The 16652-nt window shown below is 39.0% G+C and overlaps 1 long non-coding RNA gene across 2 annotated transcripts; it reads left to right on the forward strand.

The window, feature by feature from the left end:
- The first annotated feature begins 662 nt into the window (after positions 1-662).
- Positions 663-2380, forward strand: LOC121654370. Of its 2 annotated transcripts, none has more exons than XR_006012943.1 (3): positions 663-1688; positions 1843-1938; positions 2323-2380. It is a non-coding gene; the product is annotated as an uncharacterized LOC121654370 (long non-coding RNA). The 2 variants fall into 2 exon arrangements; XR_006012942.1 differs by having other exon boundaries at positions 2297-2376.
- The last annotated feature ends 14272 nt before the right edge of the window (positions 2381-16652 follow it).

Raw genomic sequence — 16652 nt, forward strand, 5'->3', positions numbered from 1 at the left:
GTCCCAAATGCGGTGACTGTGAGTGAAATCGCTCAAAATGAACAAACTAATAAAGTGACTGAGTTCTTCAAACAGTATGGGTCAATTTCCAGAGTTTTAAAAATCACTGATTGTGAATCAGAGTTTTTCCAGAGTGTTATTGTTGAGTACAATTCAGGTAATGCTGTTGATGTTCTTGACCCATTGCCTTCTACCCATGTGTCTGACAGTGGAAATAGCTGTAAGATACAATCTCTTGCTAGTGTTTACACACAGGTGGTTGGAAATAATACAACCAAGTCATATCTCAATAAGATTAAACACCTAGCTAAGATGAGTAGCAAAGACTTTGCCGATGTTTTGAAAAACATGTCACAGATTGCTGAGTCAATCTATGAACCTGACAATGACCAATCATAGCCAATTAACGTACCTGAGAACTCACCTGAATCTTCCTTGGGCGACCCTCAGCATTCAGCCAATACTCATGCACGATCATTGAGCCAGTTAAACCAAGCTCAAGTAATGCCCTCTATGTCTGCATATGATTTAAATCCCCCAGAAGTGCAACGTGTTGACGTTGAGCACATTGTAAAAAGATAAGCTAATTCTGGGCTACAGTTTTCACAAAGTCTTTTCTGGCAAAGACCAGTGGTGTAGTCCAGGGTATACGGCCACTTATTTTTCGGTCAGCATTGCGTATACCCACTTCTAAATCCCCCTGATGCGCACCATTCAGTAATATCTGTGAGCCAGGTAGCCCATTTTTTCCTTAAGGATCATGAAGCCACGACCCACCCTCTTCTGCCTCTAATTGGCTGGTACTCGCAGCCTTCACTGATTAGATTGGTTAACTTTAGACATGAGTACAGATGAGCCAATCAGAGGCAGAGGAGGGCGGGTCATGCCGAGAAAAATATTGCTAACACCTCAGGTGCCAGTGGAAAAAAAAAAACTCGCTAACGGTAGACAGCAGGCGGCGGTATGCCAACCCAGTTGATGAAGGACATCATCCTGCAGGTGAGTTTTAAGGTGGTTTCCAAATAAGTCATTGTTTTAACCTACTGGCAATATGACTAGACATTTAGAAGAGACAAGATTTTGTCACCAGTAGTTAAACTGTGCGAGTTGCTAGCGTTATGAAAGGCTAATGTTACCCTAATGTTAGGTTGCTGAAGCTAGCTAGATTGGAATAATGAGGGGAAACCGCGCCATTGTTGGTTTTCAGTAAGTGTTAATTAGAATTTCATACCAGACTAATGTTAGATGAAACTGATTATCTCAGTTTCTATGAAGCTTGTTTGTTACTGTGAAGGTCTAAATTATAACGTTTAATTTAAAGGTAATTTTAATTTTAAAGTAGCTAGGCTGGTAGTTGATTTTTCAGTACAGTAAGTTAAAAACACAAGAATTGGGACAAATAGTTTAAGATTCGGCCTAAAACAATATTGAGGTCTAATCAGAATGTCTTACTTTGTTTAGGGACAGACAAAAATGAAAAGAAAGGGAGATATTGCAGATTTTTTTATAAAGAGGCACAAATCAGGCCCAGACCAGCCCCAGGCAGACCCCAGCCCTGAAACCAGCAAACCTGGCAGCTCCCACCTGGGCGCTAGCCAGGCAAGTCAACCCAGTCTACCACCACCAGGTCAGAACATACAGAGGAAGTAAATTCTCCAGCTTATTGAAAAGTGAAGCCTCAACAAATGGTGATTTTGACAGATAACACCTCATTTTGAATGTTGGTTGTTTATGAAAATCGGGGGATCCATGATCCATGTCTTGCTGATGACTATTGTGAGTGTATGTGAGAGAGAGAGACATGGAGATGCAAAATATTTATTTTTATTTTTTTTTATTTAGACATAAATAATGACTGGCCAGACCTGTGGAGTGCTAAACAAACAGAAGACTTCAAATCCAAGAACCCCTGGTTGGGATCCAAAAACAAAAAATTAGGTAAGTTTAGGTAGATTGCCAGTTAACTACTTTTAAGTTTATCAGATTTTTTTTTATGTTTGGAAGAGAATGATTTGTGTGTTTTATTTATGATGAAAAATGAACAAGGATGCATTGTCAACCTCAGATTTGAAGTATTTTCTTTAAATAAATGTTAAAAAAAATTACTGAAACACCATGTGTGCCTCATTGTAAATACATTTTACATTCATCCATGCTGCTTGTGTGACCAGTAGTAGTAACTAAAAACTGCTCCTAATCAAGTCATAAATCATTTTATAACAGTGAGCAAGTAGAAACGATGGATTTTTGGGTAAACAACTATAGTAGTCTAAACATGTCACTGTTTCTAAAACAGCTTTTTTTGGACTACTTGGAAAAAAGGAAAAAAACGTGGTGAAAATTGAGTATACCCACTTCTCCATGGACCACTACACCACTGGCAAAGACCCCCTACCAACTTATGAGCTAGACTACGAAACTTCGCGTTCAAGTTTAGAACTAATCATGACTGATCCTTCTATGTCCAAACTGCAACAACCCCGAAAGATCATTGAGTCTCTCTTACCCCCAGCATCTGATGTCGTTAGGCACTTGAATACCAACAGCTATCCTTTAGAATGCTGTAAGCTTTTAGACTCTGCTTATGGGACAGTTGAAGATGGCGGAGAGCTTTATGCCAAGTTCCTTGACACCTTCCAAAACATAGGTGAGAAATAATCATCATACTTACAGCGCCTTCAAGTAGCTTTAACTCACACTGTAAAACATGGCTGTGCTTTGAGCAGTGATTTTGACAGGCTTCTTTTCACACAGTTTTGTCAAGGTTGTTGGGATGATTCCCTTTTAACTGCTCTCCAGTTGAAACCAAAACAAACAAATCCCCCAATTTTTCCTGATCTGCTTCTTTTGTTATGTACTAAAGAAGACCAAACTAAGAAGACCAAACTGCTGTCAAAAACGTGCGCATAAGACAACACTTGGGCAGCACAAAACAGAAAGCAACCTCACATCTGCAAACTGTGAAATGCGGCTTAAGTGAAAATGAAACCAATACCACCTTAAACTTGATTAATGAACTCTCAAAACAAGTTGCAGAACTACAAAGTCAACTAGTAAAACTAACTGCAAAACCAAATGCTCCGAACTCAAAAAGTACACCCATTACAAAGTCAAAAGAGAAAAGAGAGACGTATAAAGTGACCACAGAACGAACAGTCAAAACTCAAAGTACCCCACCCAAACCATGGTACTGTTTTCAGTGTGGAGAGGATGGCCACATCAAGCTGAATTGTGAAAACGAACCAAACCCAGTTTTAGTTTCGGAAAAGCGCAAACTGTTCAAGATGTTCCATCTACCTGTGTCATCACAGAGCTTGGAGCTTTTCAGTGTTTCCTGTCCCAGCACACTGTAACCAGTGCAACCGAGCCTAACCCAAATAGGGTGATGCTGAGTTTCAATTTTGGTGACTCACCTGTTCCACTGGAGTGGAAAGAAAGAATAACCAAGCAAGTGTTCGCTTTCCATGATCTTGACTTTGGGTGTACGCGTAAAGTGAAACATTCCATCAAACTTCATGAGCAGACTCCCTTTAAGCACCGTGCACACCCTATACACCCTCAAGACATTGAGGCTGTGCATAAACACCTTACAGAGCTGCTTGCTGCAGATGTGATAAAAGAGTCCCAATCACCCTACTCGTCACCTATCATTCTAGTGAGAAAGCGAAACAATGATGTGCGTCTATGTATAGACTTTCGCAAACTTAATTTGCAAACAAGGAAAGACTCATATGCTCTTCCTAGTCTAGAAGAGACCTTTTCAGCCCTCTCAGGATCCAAGTTGTTTACAGTCCTTGACCTTATGTCTGGGTATTACCAGATTGAGGTAGAGGTAAAAGACAAAGAAAAGGCTGCATTTGTAACACCACCTGGATTCTGGGAGTTCAACCGCATGCCGCAGGGAATAACCAATGCCCCAAGCACCTTCCAGCAGCTGATGGAGTATTGGGTTGGCAACATAAAATTAAATGAGGTGTAAGTCTTTCTAGACAATCTCATAATCTTTTCGGTTTTGAAGAACGCGAACGATGACTTATGCGGGTACTTCACTGTCTTAAGGAGTATAGGCTAAAGTTTTAGCTGGAAAAATTCTTCTTCTCATTTTAGTATCAATAATACAGAATTTAGAGTAATTTTACTTAAACCCTCATTGCTTTGGGGAATTAAGTGTGATAGTCAACTCAGCTCTCCTTTGGGTAAAAGAAAAAAAAAAACATAACATAAGTGCTTGACTTCAGTGATGTAGCACTCAAATGCCAAAAGATGCAGCACCTGTCTCAGCCTACAAGCACTTTTACTGGCTTTTTGGAGGCAGCAACGCTGCCTACAGCAGGAATGAAAAATTCCAGACGTTTTACATGCATCTGTTATCTTCCTTGAGGGAAAGCAGCATGAGTTCTTTTGGGGAAATTGTTCCCTCAGTTCTAATCCTTGCAGAGACATCAACAGAAGACTGATGGAGTTCCCTATGAAGCAGCTAATAGAGCTGTGCTGTCGTCTCTCTATGACACAGTGCAACACAGAGGCTGTTACAAGACTGACAGAAACTCCAGTCCTGCATTTAGAAATAATGTCAGCAGATATCTATCACTGCAAAGTTAAATGCCCATAACTTCTCCTGCCTGAAACTGTTCAGCTACAAGTCAACCGCAGGGTGTACTCACTTATATATTTTATTTCTAGCACCTGGAAAAGATATCACACCAAGCCAAGCCAATTTTGTTTGTATTAAATGAGCATAAATATCATACCTATATCTATCTATCTATCTATCTATCTATCTATCTATCTATCTATCTATCTATCTATCTATCTATCTATCTATCTATCTATTTATATCTATATATCTATATATATCTATATTTTATATTTATAGATTATTATAGATAGCAATGAGCTTGCCATTGTTGTAACAAAAAAAGCACCACCTCTCATGAGGTGCATGAAAAATGATTCACTTACAAACTTTTGATCACAAAGACATCGTAACAATCAATGATTATATTAAAATGATACATTATGCTATTACACCCTATTTTATACTTTATTTATTTTTACATATTGTTCAGGCAGATCCTCTGCATGTTTGCATTTTCAGTAAACCTTATTTAAATACCACGGCTTTATTAGATTTTATATAACAACATCACATTTCCAAAATAGATGGTGACTTGTTTCGTATAAGATCTTCCTAACTACAGAAGAAGTTGTTGATTTGTTCTGTTATCGAAACATTTTCAACTTTTTTTTATTTATTGAAAGATTTATTTTATTTATTTTTCTAGGAGCGTATTTTTAATTTTTACTTCTTATCATAGTTTACAGTGTTTTAAAAGTTGTGTGTGAATAAAAACTGAGAAGCAACTAAAAAAGATTTTTCTTAAGCTGCATTTTCACTCAGTGACTTTATTAAATTACTATTCTGTTATAGCACAATGGCAAACAGATAAAATAAACTTTTAAGTAGTAAAACTTTACAGATCAGTTACAAAAAAAAATTCCTCCCTTTTGAAATTAGGGAGATGATCAGTTTGAGTACGTAGGTAATAAAAAGTTCAGTTATCCCTAAACTAAGGCAATACGTGTAAAAATAACAGTCCAGGAAAATATGTCTGCCTTTTTACTGTGTGATGGCTGCGTTAAACACATGGAGGAGATGAGGACAGGCTCTACAGTGGACATGCATCAATGATACAGAGCCATCAAAGTTTTTAGCAGAATACCAGCTTTTGTAGGGGAAGAAAAAGAAAACCAGAGCCCCAAGTGTTTATGTTCCGACCTGCAATTTGTAAAGAAGAGATGGGACTATGGTAGTAATTCAACAGCTCAAATTTGCCTTGACTTTCTATTTTTAAACAAACAAGATGCAATAGCAAGGGGGAAGTGGTCTATTACCCATGCACCCAGAAAGAGCAGGGGTGCATATTCTGGCAAATCCCTCAGCCAGAATACCGAGAAATCCATGCACAGAACCAACCAACTCACCTTTTTCCATGTTGCCTCTAAACACCTCCATGTCTAGCCGTCATTGACCGATGCGTTAAAAATTTTAACATGGTTAATTACATATATTAGTTACAGCTGTTAACGCGTTATTTTTGACAGCCTTAATATTTATAGTACTATGTTTTGAACAAATGTATATTTGACATTTTCTTGTTAGACTAGACTGGAATAACACATCTTCTGTAAAGAGAGAATGGAGGCAAAAGACAGGATACTGAGCCTAGACACGATTTAAAATCTGCTTTAGGTTATCTCCAGTGTCCACTGGAGGTTTTTGTCTTGGTCATCTGTCCTAAATATAAAATCTGAGAACTACAGGCTGACATTTTTTCAGGAATCCCATGGGTCATGGAATTCCCATGGGATGGGAGTCAATGTTACTATTAATCACGTGATTGGGACGGTACAGGATAAAAACTTAACGGGAGCAGACGGGAGTGGGAACCAAACAAACAAACAAACAAAAAAAAAGACAGCCGCCGCCATTTTGTAGTTTTTGCTCAATAAACCTACACTGTAACCAAGTATAAAAAAGAACTACACTACCCAGAAGCCAACAATGCTTTTCGGCTGCTGCTTCCCTTCCAGAATTGAAATAAGAAAAGGAATGGAGTTAGCAAACACCCGCCGAGTTAGAAGTAATGACCTGTCTCTTAGGTTGGCAGAACTCGTTAGAAAAGACATATTAATGAACTTCACAAGAGTCAGGTGCGACGGTTTTTAACACACTGTATGCCACTTGTAAAACATGTTTAGTTAATGACATTTAGAAATTAGTGAAATACAACTTTAAATTGTTCTGTTTGGGTTTATTTAACTTTGGTAGACATGCTGTGAACCATGTACTGTTTTATTGTTTTCCCCCCTTGTTTTTGTTGTTGTTTTTTATAATTGTAACTGACCTCTAAAGAAAAGCTAGAAATACTTAGCAGCTGGTCTAAAAAAGAGGGGTGAGAACATTTAATCAAATTCAATGTATTGCCTAAAGACTAAATAAATTTTAAAAAATGGGAGCAGGAGTCATTTTATCAGGATTGGGACGGGACAAGATTTTTTTCTGTGGGAGTGGGATGGGACAGGAGTAAAATTGCACTCCCGTGTCACCCTCTACTGAAAACAGACCTCAAAAGAGCACTGCATGGAGAACTGAAAACACTCTGCTGGCTGTAAAACCTGTTATAAGCTGTAATACTGTTGTATTTTAAGGAGAGGCAGGTCCAATAAAACAACACTGACAGAAGTACAACGCTTTATTTCAGCAAAAGATTTTCCTTAAATCCCTCAGGGCTGTCGCTGGATCAAGAACAGGAATCTTTCAAGGCTGTGAGAGATATTAGGATTAGTAAAAGTTGACAGTCCAAAGTCTATTGATCTCCAGAGTGGCAGATAGAAGATGAGAAACTGGCTGGTAAGTGATAATGGCTTACTCTCTCCAGGCGATGGTTGGCTGCTTCCAGGTGAGTCAAAGAGATAATGGGACCAGATAACTTTCCAAAATCCTTAACTAGAACAACAGACACAAGTTCTAAAAATTAAAGGAAAAAAGAAACACTGAGGATGAGATAACACTATCATGAGGATCCACTGTTAAACTAGCAGAGTGAATAGCAGAGTAGGGTTTTTAAGCTGGTGAGCCAAAAGTTTGCATAATCAGTCACTACAGTAACACACACCCACACTAAGGGTACGGTGGAAAAGGAAAAGAAATTCCCTTCGATTGTCTCTTCCTAAACTATTTTCCCTGACCTAATTGGAAAACCTGATGACATTAAGGAAAGGTGGTAAAAGAAATGTGGAAGGACTTCAGAAAAGACAACCACACTGCAATGAGAATCCAACCACACTAACAAAGCTGTGTTGTGAGTCTGTAGCTCTGACAGAGTATAGCAGAGCTTATGCATCATATTTGTATGTAAAGACATCACATGTGGCTGGAACACCTGGAACATGATGGATCATCGCTTTCAATCTTACAGCTATAAGGAAATGTGTGAATTAATTATCACTTTTCTTTCGTAAAAGATGCTCCAATTTTTCCTTTACTAAAACCACAGGAAGCATTTCAGATCCTTTTCCTGTTTTTTTTTTTTTTTTTTTTTTTTTTTGAGAATTCAAATAGCTTTTATGGCTGCTGCTTAAATACTTGTGGGTCATTTCACTCAGTCAGGAAGCTTCCTAAACAAAACAGATTATTCGACCTAGAGAGAGAGAGGAGGGAGGGAGGGGGGGCAGAAAAAGGGAAAAGGAAACTGCAGACTATATAAGCGATAAATACTGACTATGCAGGGTGTCCAAACTTTTTCCTTTTCTGTAAAAAGCATTAAAAAAATAATCTTACTGAAAATATTCCAACAAAGTTCAATTTGAGGTCAGTGCTGACCATAGGTTATCACAAAACACTGCAGACGTGTGCTTAACAGAAGTAAATCTACCACAACCTTTATTGTGAAGCATCACTATCAGTATGTGTGGGAAGCACTTAATAAGTGATAACTGAACAATCATATTCACAGTTTTCCTTCATTATTTTGCTTGGACTAAGATAAAACATCAGGCCATGCTGGGCAGTCTGCCAGTTCCTCTTCTTTCATTTACACACCAAGAAACAAGAGTCAGAAATTTTAGCATTATGCCTACCCATGCATCCATCCGTCCATCCATCCATCCATCCATCCATCCATGCATCCACCCATCATCCATCCATCCATCCATCCATCCATCCATGCATCCACCCATCATCCATCCATCCATCCATCCATGCATCCATCCATCCATCCATCCATGCATCCACCCATCATCCATCCATCCATCCATCCGTCCATCCGTCCATCCATCCATGCATCCACCCATCATCCATTCATCCATCCATCCATGCATCCACCCATCATCCATCCATGCATCCATCCATCCATCCATCCATGCATCCACCCATCATCCATCCATCCATCCATCCATCCATCCATCCATCCATCCATCCATCCAGGGGGTCTGTCCTAGAGTACTTTAGTTTACTTTACTTCCATAGACGTGACCACGAAACATCTTATTCAGATACCTAAACCATCTGATCTGATTCCTTTTGATATGAAGTTTTGCTTACACCTCTACTCAAATCTCAAGGCCCCAGGTGAGGGTTGGAATGTGGATGGAGTGGAGCAAGGCTCTCATTGCTGTTGTGGAAGCCCCAGTCCATCCGTCTATCTCTTGTTCCCGACTAGCACTCATGAACAACCTAAGTTACGTCAACTCTTCTACATGAGGCTAGGACTCACTCCTGACCTGGAAGAAGCTATTCAATTGAGTTCAGTTCAGTTTTATGTGAAAAGCACCAACTCAAAGTAATCTTAAGACTCTTTTAAAGATACAGTCAAATCCAATAATAATCCAGTCAAATTCATCGTATAATCTGCGTCAGTCCAATTCATTAACAAATACAGTGCTTAGCTATGGAAAGCATTGGCTTTGTTTGTTTGTTTAGGTTTTTGAACAGGGACCAGTGGCACTGATCACAAAGGAAAATATGCGTTCTACCAGACTGTAGCTCTCTGAGCTAATTTCCTTCTGCAGTTCCTAAAACATACAAAGATATATTACACACAAAATACATTTCATCTGATCTTTTCACCGATTCCTGAGCAAGCATAGAGCAGTGGGCGAGAATGGAGAGGGAGAACCTTCTAGCAACAAGAAAAACAAAACGTCCAACAGAGCCAGACTCAGGAAGTACATCCATCTGTCTCCACCAGTTCTGGGTTGAAGGGAAAAAAGACGAGTCAACAAGCTGCTCTCAGTTCTTTTCTGATACAATATGAGCCCCTTCTTCTAAATGACTAACTGGCATTAAATGATAATCTGACAGGTTTATTACTACCAAGGTTTGTAATCACAGCTTGACAATCTGCAAAAATATTGTGGAGTTTTTATAACATGAGCAGAGTGGGAACGATGTGGGTAAATTGGTCCTTGAAAGGATTAGTTTTTTGCCATTTGTTTTAGAAAAAAAACCACATGGCCTTTTTTAGAGCTTACACCTCACTGTCTGTGCACAGAGAAAGGAAGCTGTTTTTTTCAAATATTTTAGCATTTCCAACTGTTGGCAGCTTGTTAAATGATGCAATTATGACTCACCTAGCACCAGCTGTTGAGCATCCCAGACCCCCCCACCCCCCGTTGTTGCCAGGCTCATTTAACGGGATAAGCTGAATGAGAGTTTCCCCATAAAAAACAACTTTCACTGAAGTATTTCTCAAGATTTTCTTTTGTGTTTTGTTTTACCGCTGCAGGGAACAGTTTGCAGAGACACGAGCATATCTGCTGAGAAGATGCTGTATTTTTAATTTCAGCTGTTCAACTGAGTGCCCATAAAATGAAATGAACAAGTCAGCTCTCTTTGTTATGAGCACAGCAGACTATAACACTGGTTTGATATGCATTACTTTGATAAAATAAGCATTTATATTTATGAATGCTTTTCATTCAGTGGTGCTGTATAAAAAGGAAATAACTTCAATATGCCTCCGAAAGGCACGAGCCATGTCCCTGCGATGCTGTCAGGAAGCCTCTGTGGGTGGGGGATGAAAAATGTTCATTTAGTTGATGCTACTTTCAGGCCCTGCATTCATATTTTCTGCCATCTCTGTAATAAATCACAAGGTCATCATGCCGTGCAAAGCAAAGAGCTCAGAGTTACAATAAAGCTGCTTTGGTGCAAAGTGAACATGATATTCTTTTTTATACGATCAAATATGGCTGCTGTATGTGAAGCCCCTTTCTTTTATGGCTAAACACCTGATCAGCAATAAAACTACTTGAATTTGATTTGATTAAAAAATTTCTTTTGTACGATAAAATGGATTATGGGGAACATTAGTTCTTCAAAATGGGATTTATTTATTTATTTCAGCCATTCAGAGAGATCAGCTGAAAACAAAACATCTGATCTGCTGCCACCTCATCAAGTTGTGCCTGTGAACAGTTTCCTCTTCATGCATTCACTGGCATGAGGAGACTAACACAGCAGGAGGTCTCAAGTACAAATGAGATTGTGCACCCCATGCTGAGCTAAAATGAAGCTCATGCTCCTCCCAGTCTCTGTATAATTTTCCTATGCATGAAATAATGTATAAATTCAGATTTGCTGTGTAGCTTAATTAAATACACAAATTGAAAGGGGGAAGAAATAATTAAGGGATCTGCCTTGTTTTGCTTGTTCGATAAAAAACCTTTGTTTAGCTTATCAGACAGAGACTCATTCGGTTTTATCAGCACAGTATCTGATGAATGCATATACCATACTGTATTTATTCTTGCAAAGACTGGTTTGTTTTCCGAGAATCCGTGGATGAATATCTGACTCTTACGTGGTTCATGATATTCAGGCGTTTGCTGCTGGAAAGATAGTGGACGGTAACATCATCAGAGAATTTTATTTTTCTTGGCAACAGTTGGCTGCTGCAGCATGAAACAGTGTGGATGAGAATAGAAAGGCTCAGTAGAGCTGGTATTTGTATGTGGATGTGTTGAGATTCACGCTTAGAAGCATGGCTCCTTCTGTTCCAACAGCTCAGACAGAAACTGTCAAAGGTTTGGATATATCCACAGATGAACTAGAAGACATTGATATTTCCTGAGGTCATTTAGGGTCTTTCACCATCAGAAACCCCGACTTTGTGACAGAGAATAGTTGATCAACCCTGACGTGAATGGCAAATGAGTCAGACCTTTTTTTTAAAAAAGAAAAAATCTAAATCCACCATAAGCCCCATTCTGCAGCCTTAGTGGTGGATTTAATGGCATTCCACTTTGCTGTAGAGATGGGCAATGCCAATATTTTTCTTTCAATAAGATACCATCAATTTATGGTACTTTTTAAACGATATTAATACCGATACTTTTTGCCCCTTGAAGGGGTGGTGCACCCATAAATGTGTTTTTTTGAGCTGTAAACAACACAGAATTCTCCACAGCTTTCCAAAGCTGCTGGCGCTGCTGACAGGTCAGCGTAACAGCGCTAACGGTTCAGGACCACCTTGTTCATGTGTAGCTGAGGAGATTCAGGAGGGGAAAAGTCTTCCACCTCAAAGACCGCTCTGTGGCATAGGTGCTTTGTGAATCTCGCTTTGCGCCTTGCCGGTGAGCAGAGCTGCTGTCTGTCAATCATTTCGGCCTGTGTAGCTTGGCTGTGGCCTTTCTCCAGCCCTTACAAAAGAAATTTTCTGAAGAATAACTGAAGATGGTCTCCACCACACACCTGAAGACCCGATCGTTCATGACGCCAACAGTAGTGATCCTACTTCCGGATGCTGCTCAGGAGATGCGCCAGCATGTACTTTCCTCAGCAGATAGGACATATTGGATGCTTAGTCTTGCTCAGTCTCAGTCAACAGCCTCAAAATTTTTTAAGGACAGAAAATGTCTCATTCTTTATATCCCACTTCTTGACCAATCTTATATGTCTGAAAAATCATTAGTAATAACTTTGTTTTAGGACACGTAGCTTTGATGATCAGCCATCACCTGCGGGATGCACATCAAAGTTTTGCCAAACACTTGAGACTAAGTTTGAAATTCCTGTTTGAGTTTCCTCTTTACATTAGTTGAGAACTTTAGCTGGAGTTTAGTGCTTTAGCCTAAACAAGATGACTGCACTGTGCACACTGGATACCCCAGAGGCTTCCAGAGGTTTCTTGTATTCAATCTGTCTGTGAAGACTTCTGAGAGTAAAAGCAAAGTTAAAAAAAAAAAGTATTGTTCTGAAAATTGCTGTACTGTCCATTTTATGCTCTTGTTTCTTGTGCTGGTGAGTTTATTGTTTACAATAATTACTGAGCAGTCAGAATTAATTCATAATATCATGTTGATATAAAAATGCAGTTTACAAACAGTTTTAGAGAGATAAAAAGCTAATATAATAACCATTATTGCTGAAATTGCAGAAGGAGGGTTCTTTGTGCTTCTTTTTATTTTGGCCACACTGGGTAATTTTCATTTTCTGGTAAAACTTTAGACTTATATTCACAGACTCAGTGAAGATTTATGAATGGCTTATCTTAATTTATTTGACAATATATGTCTCCTGAGGCACCTTTAATATTCTTACAACTCCCTTGACTTCTCTTGCATTGCAGTAAACAAACATTTTTTTTATGTTGCTAGTTTGAGCACATACAAGACCAGAGTTATTTTAGAATGAACCATTATTTAACTTCTGAGGTTTTCAGAACCGCTACTGCAGTTTTAACTACCACAACTGTCCATTTAGAGACACCGTAGTAAAATGGTGGCAGCTGCCGTGTGTGGAACCACGTTGAGTACCTATAAATGCCTCATTCTTAGATCATTTTAAAAAAAGAAGAGCTATTTTAGCGATGAGATACCAAAACAAACACAAATTTTTTTACTGACCTTTACATTCGATACACGCTGCACCTTTAATGTTCTGCACCCTATTGAATCATGGGAAATACATATTTTTTTCACACACTGCTTATGATTCTTGGCTTAGTTTTTGTTTCATAAATATCAGGATTATTGTGCACCTGAGGTTGTATTTACTTAATTAATGACTGGGGAGAACCAGGGGATTTTTATTTATTATATAATTATTTTATAATAAAAAGAAATGTAAATTCAGCTGGTGAACATGACGGTATATGTGTGTAAACAGTGTAAAGTTTTGCTTCGATGAAGTACTCATACATTACTATTTCCCATCATTGGGAATTTGTTTATTTGTCTTGTGTGAGGCAAGATCAACAACATCCCTTCCCTGAGCCTCACTGATTGAGCTCTTCCTCACTCTCAGAACATGCTGGAAGGCACTCACAGGTGCTGACCATGTGATGAGCTGCTGCTCTAATTCAGGTTCTAATTATTTGCAGATTTTGAGTGCAAATTCAATGAGAGGCTGAGTGCAAATCTGCTCTGCACTTTCACATAAAATACATCTTGCCTCATGTATTATGGAGGATATTTAGCACCTACCCTTATGTCTGTCTCTCCCGTTTCAGCCAATTGAAGTGCAGTATTGAAAAGTATATGAAGCTGAAAAATATGGTGAAAGAAAGGAAACATATGGGCTGCATCTCTTAAACAGGTTGCACTTTTGGATACATCCCAGTTGCAGCAGGTGTTTAATGATTGACAGCATGGCCTATGCCTGCTTTTAACTCACTTGCATTCGTTAGTAGCACACTGTGTATCCACTGTGACAGCAGCTCTTTTGCACTACAGAGTGCATTGTCTTAACACTTGTGCTTTTGAGGGTAAAAACTTATTTTTACACTTGAAAATCAATTTCATGTTGTTTTGAGTGCAACAGGATTGTTCCTTGGGCTTGTCGATGCATGATTTCTCTGACTGGTAATGGCAGCAGAAGTTATCTGATTGGTAATGTAGAAGGCTTCAGCTGTCTGTCAGCTACTTCATGCCTCTGAAAATGCCCCTCCCAGGTTCAAACAAATCAACTCCCAAAGCATACAAATATGTGGAGCAAGAACACCTGGGTATTTGGAGTGCCCATGGCTGAAAAGTACCTGGATATGTGACAATGCATTGGCAGAAATGGATGACTTTTCTTGAATCCCCCCCAGGAGTAAATAAAGAAGATCAAGTTCAGCTGTTGTCTCTGTCTGCAATGATCTCCTGATCTTCTATGAACTTTTATAGAGAACGAGTTTATCAGGCAGGTTCACACAAAGTACAAATTCAAGACTATACGATATTAATCTGAGAGAAACAAGTCTTAAGTATATTGATTGTGTCTGTCAAATACGATTCATAAGAGGCTTTTCTAAAATGATATGCACAAGTATTTTCACCTTCAAAACCAACCAGGAAATCTATGCACCCAGTAATGGGTGTTTCTGCACACCTCCTCTGTCCCCCTGCACGGCCACTTGTGTTTGCCGTCTGTCTAGCCCTGCTTTAATCTAATCATCTCCCCACCAACATCGTGGCAGGTAGGGTGGATGCTAGGTGTCGCTAATCACTAAGCAGCCGTCGTGCCCATTTTCACACCCAAAACTAAATCAAATACAAAGCAAACAAATGAAGTGCACAACAAAGAATGCAAGACTAGGTTTTACTATACAAAAAAAGAAAAAGTCAGAAAATTAGTCTAGTTCTGTTTTGTTAGAATATGATCCATAAGTCCTGGTTTTACAGGTTGTTTTGCCAGGTATCGGCACCCAAAAATACCCCAAGTTTTGGAAAAGAAAACAATCACTACAAGTTCAAGAATGTAAATCATATTTACAGAAAAGATCAGATTTTTATTCATTTGTTGAAACGTTAAAGCAGCACCACTGAACTCTGGCAGATTTTGCTGCCTGCTAACGAAGGTTAATTCAGCATCCGTCTTGCATCCTGTCTCTTCTCTGAGCTCTGTCTTATCATGTGCTGTGTCACTTTGTCTCTTTCTTTTCCTTATTTTCTCTGATTATGTCCTCTTGCATTCTTTTCCTAAATCAGCCATGGTGCGAATTCAAAACATTCACTGTATTGATATCCAGTTGCTGGCATGTGGTGTGGTGCCATTGAGCAAAGTGCAGCTGTATCAGAGTACCACCAAAACAAGCCAGAAACAGAGTTTTAAGGTTGGAAAGATATATGTTTATAGAGACTCAAGTCCAAGGAAATGATTGCATTGGTTGTATTGATTGTAATTGGAGTATATAAACAAATCTGTTATTTTATATCAAAGAGAGAAAAAAAGAGTTGGGACAGGTGAGGGTGTCAAGATAGGGTATAAAACGAGCATTCACCCAAAGGATCAGTTTTCTTTCAAGCAAGGACAGATAACAACTAGCTGTTCTATGCCCCACCATAAAAAAGAAAATCTCATTGCAAGGTTTCAAAGAACTTTGGTATTTCAACTTCTACAGTACATAATCTTTTATAAAGCATCACAAAGTCTGGGAAAATCCAAGTATAGCAACTGCTGTTGAATGAATGAGACCATAAAGCTCTTTTTATTCTCAGAGGTCCGGGACAATCTCACACCTCATTAATATAAATACCTAATCAGCCAATCACATGGCAACAACTTAATGCATTTAGTCATGTAGACATGGTCAAGACAACTTGCTGAAACTCAAACCCAGCATCAGAATGAGGAAGAAATTAGATTTATGTGATTAAGAACAGGAAACTGAGGCTACAATTCACATAGACTCACAAAAACTGGACAATAGAAGATGGAGAAATGTTGCTGATCTGATGAGTCTCTATTTCAGTTCCTCATTTAGATATAGGCTCAGAATTTGGTGGAAACATCATGAAAACATGACGCCATCCATCTTTTTGGCCCACTTTGGGCTCCTTAGTATCAACATGGCCTGGTTTAACCACCACAGCCTACCTGAGTATTGTTGCTGATCATGTCCATCCCTTTATGACCACAGTGTGGCATCTTCTGATGGCTACTTCCAGCAGGTTTCCAACCTGACCTGGATATTTCAGTAATATTTATACTTTCATGTATTTGTATAAGTTAGTAAGTAAAGCCCTGTATCCACCAACAGGTCAGGGTCAGTAATGGTAGGGTCAGTAGGGAATTTTTCAAGTTTCATCAGTTGAAAAGTTTGAAGGTGTCAGAATATCTGATCTGACCCATCCTACGTTTCTGGCACCCTCCCGTTGGGATT

This window comes from Melanotaenia boesemani, chromosome 15 (assembly GCF_017639745.1).
Source record: "Melanotaenia boesemani isolate fMelBoe1 chromosome 15, fMelBoe1.pri, whole genome shotgun sequence".
In the NCBI taxonomy this organism is placed as follows: Eukaryota; Metazoa; Chordata; class Actinopteri; order Atheriniformes; family Melanotaeniidae; genus Melanotaenia; species Melanotaenia boesemani.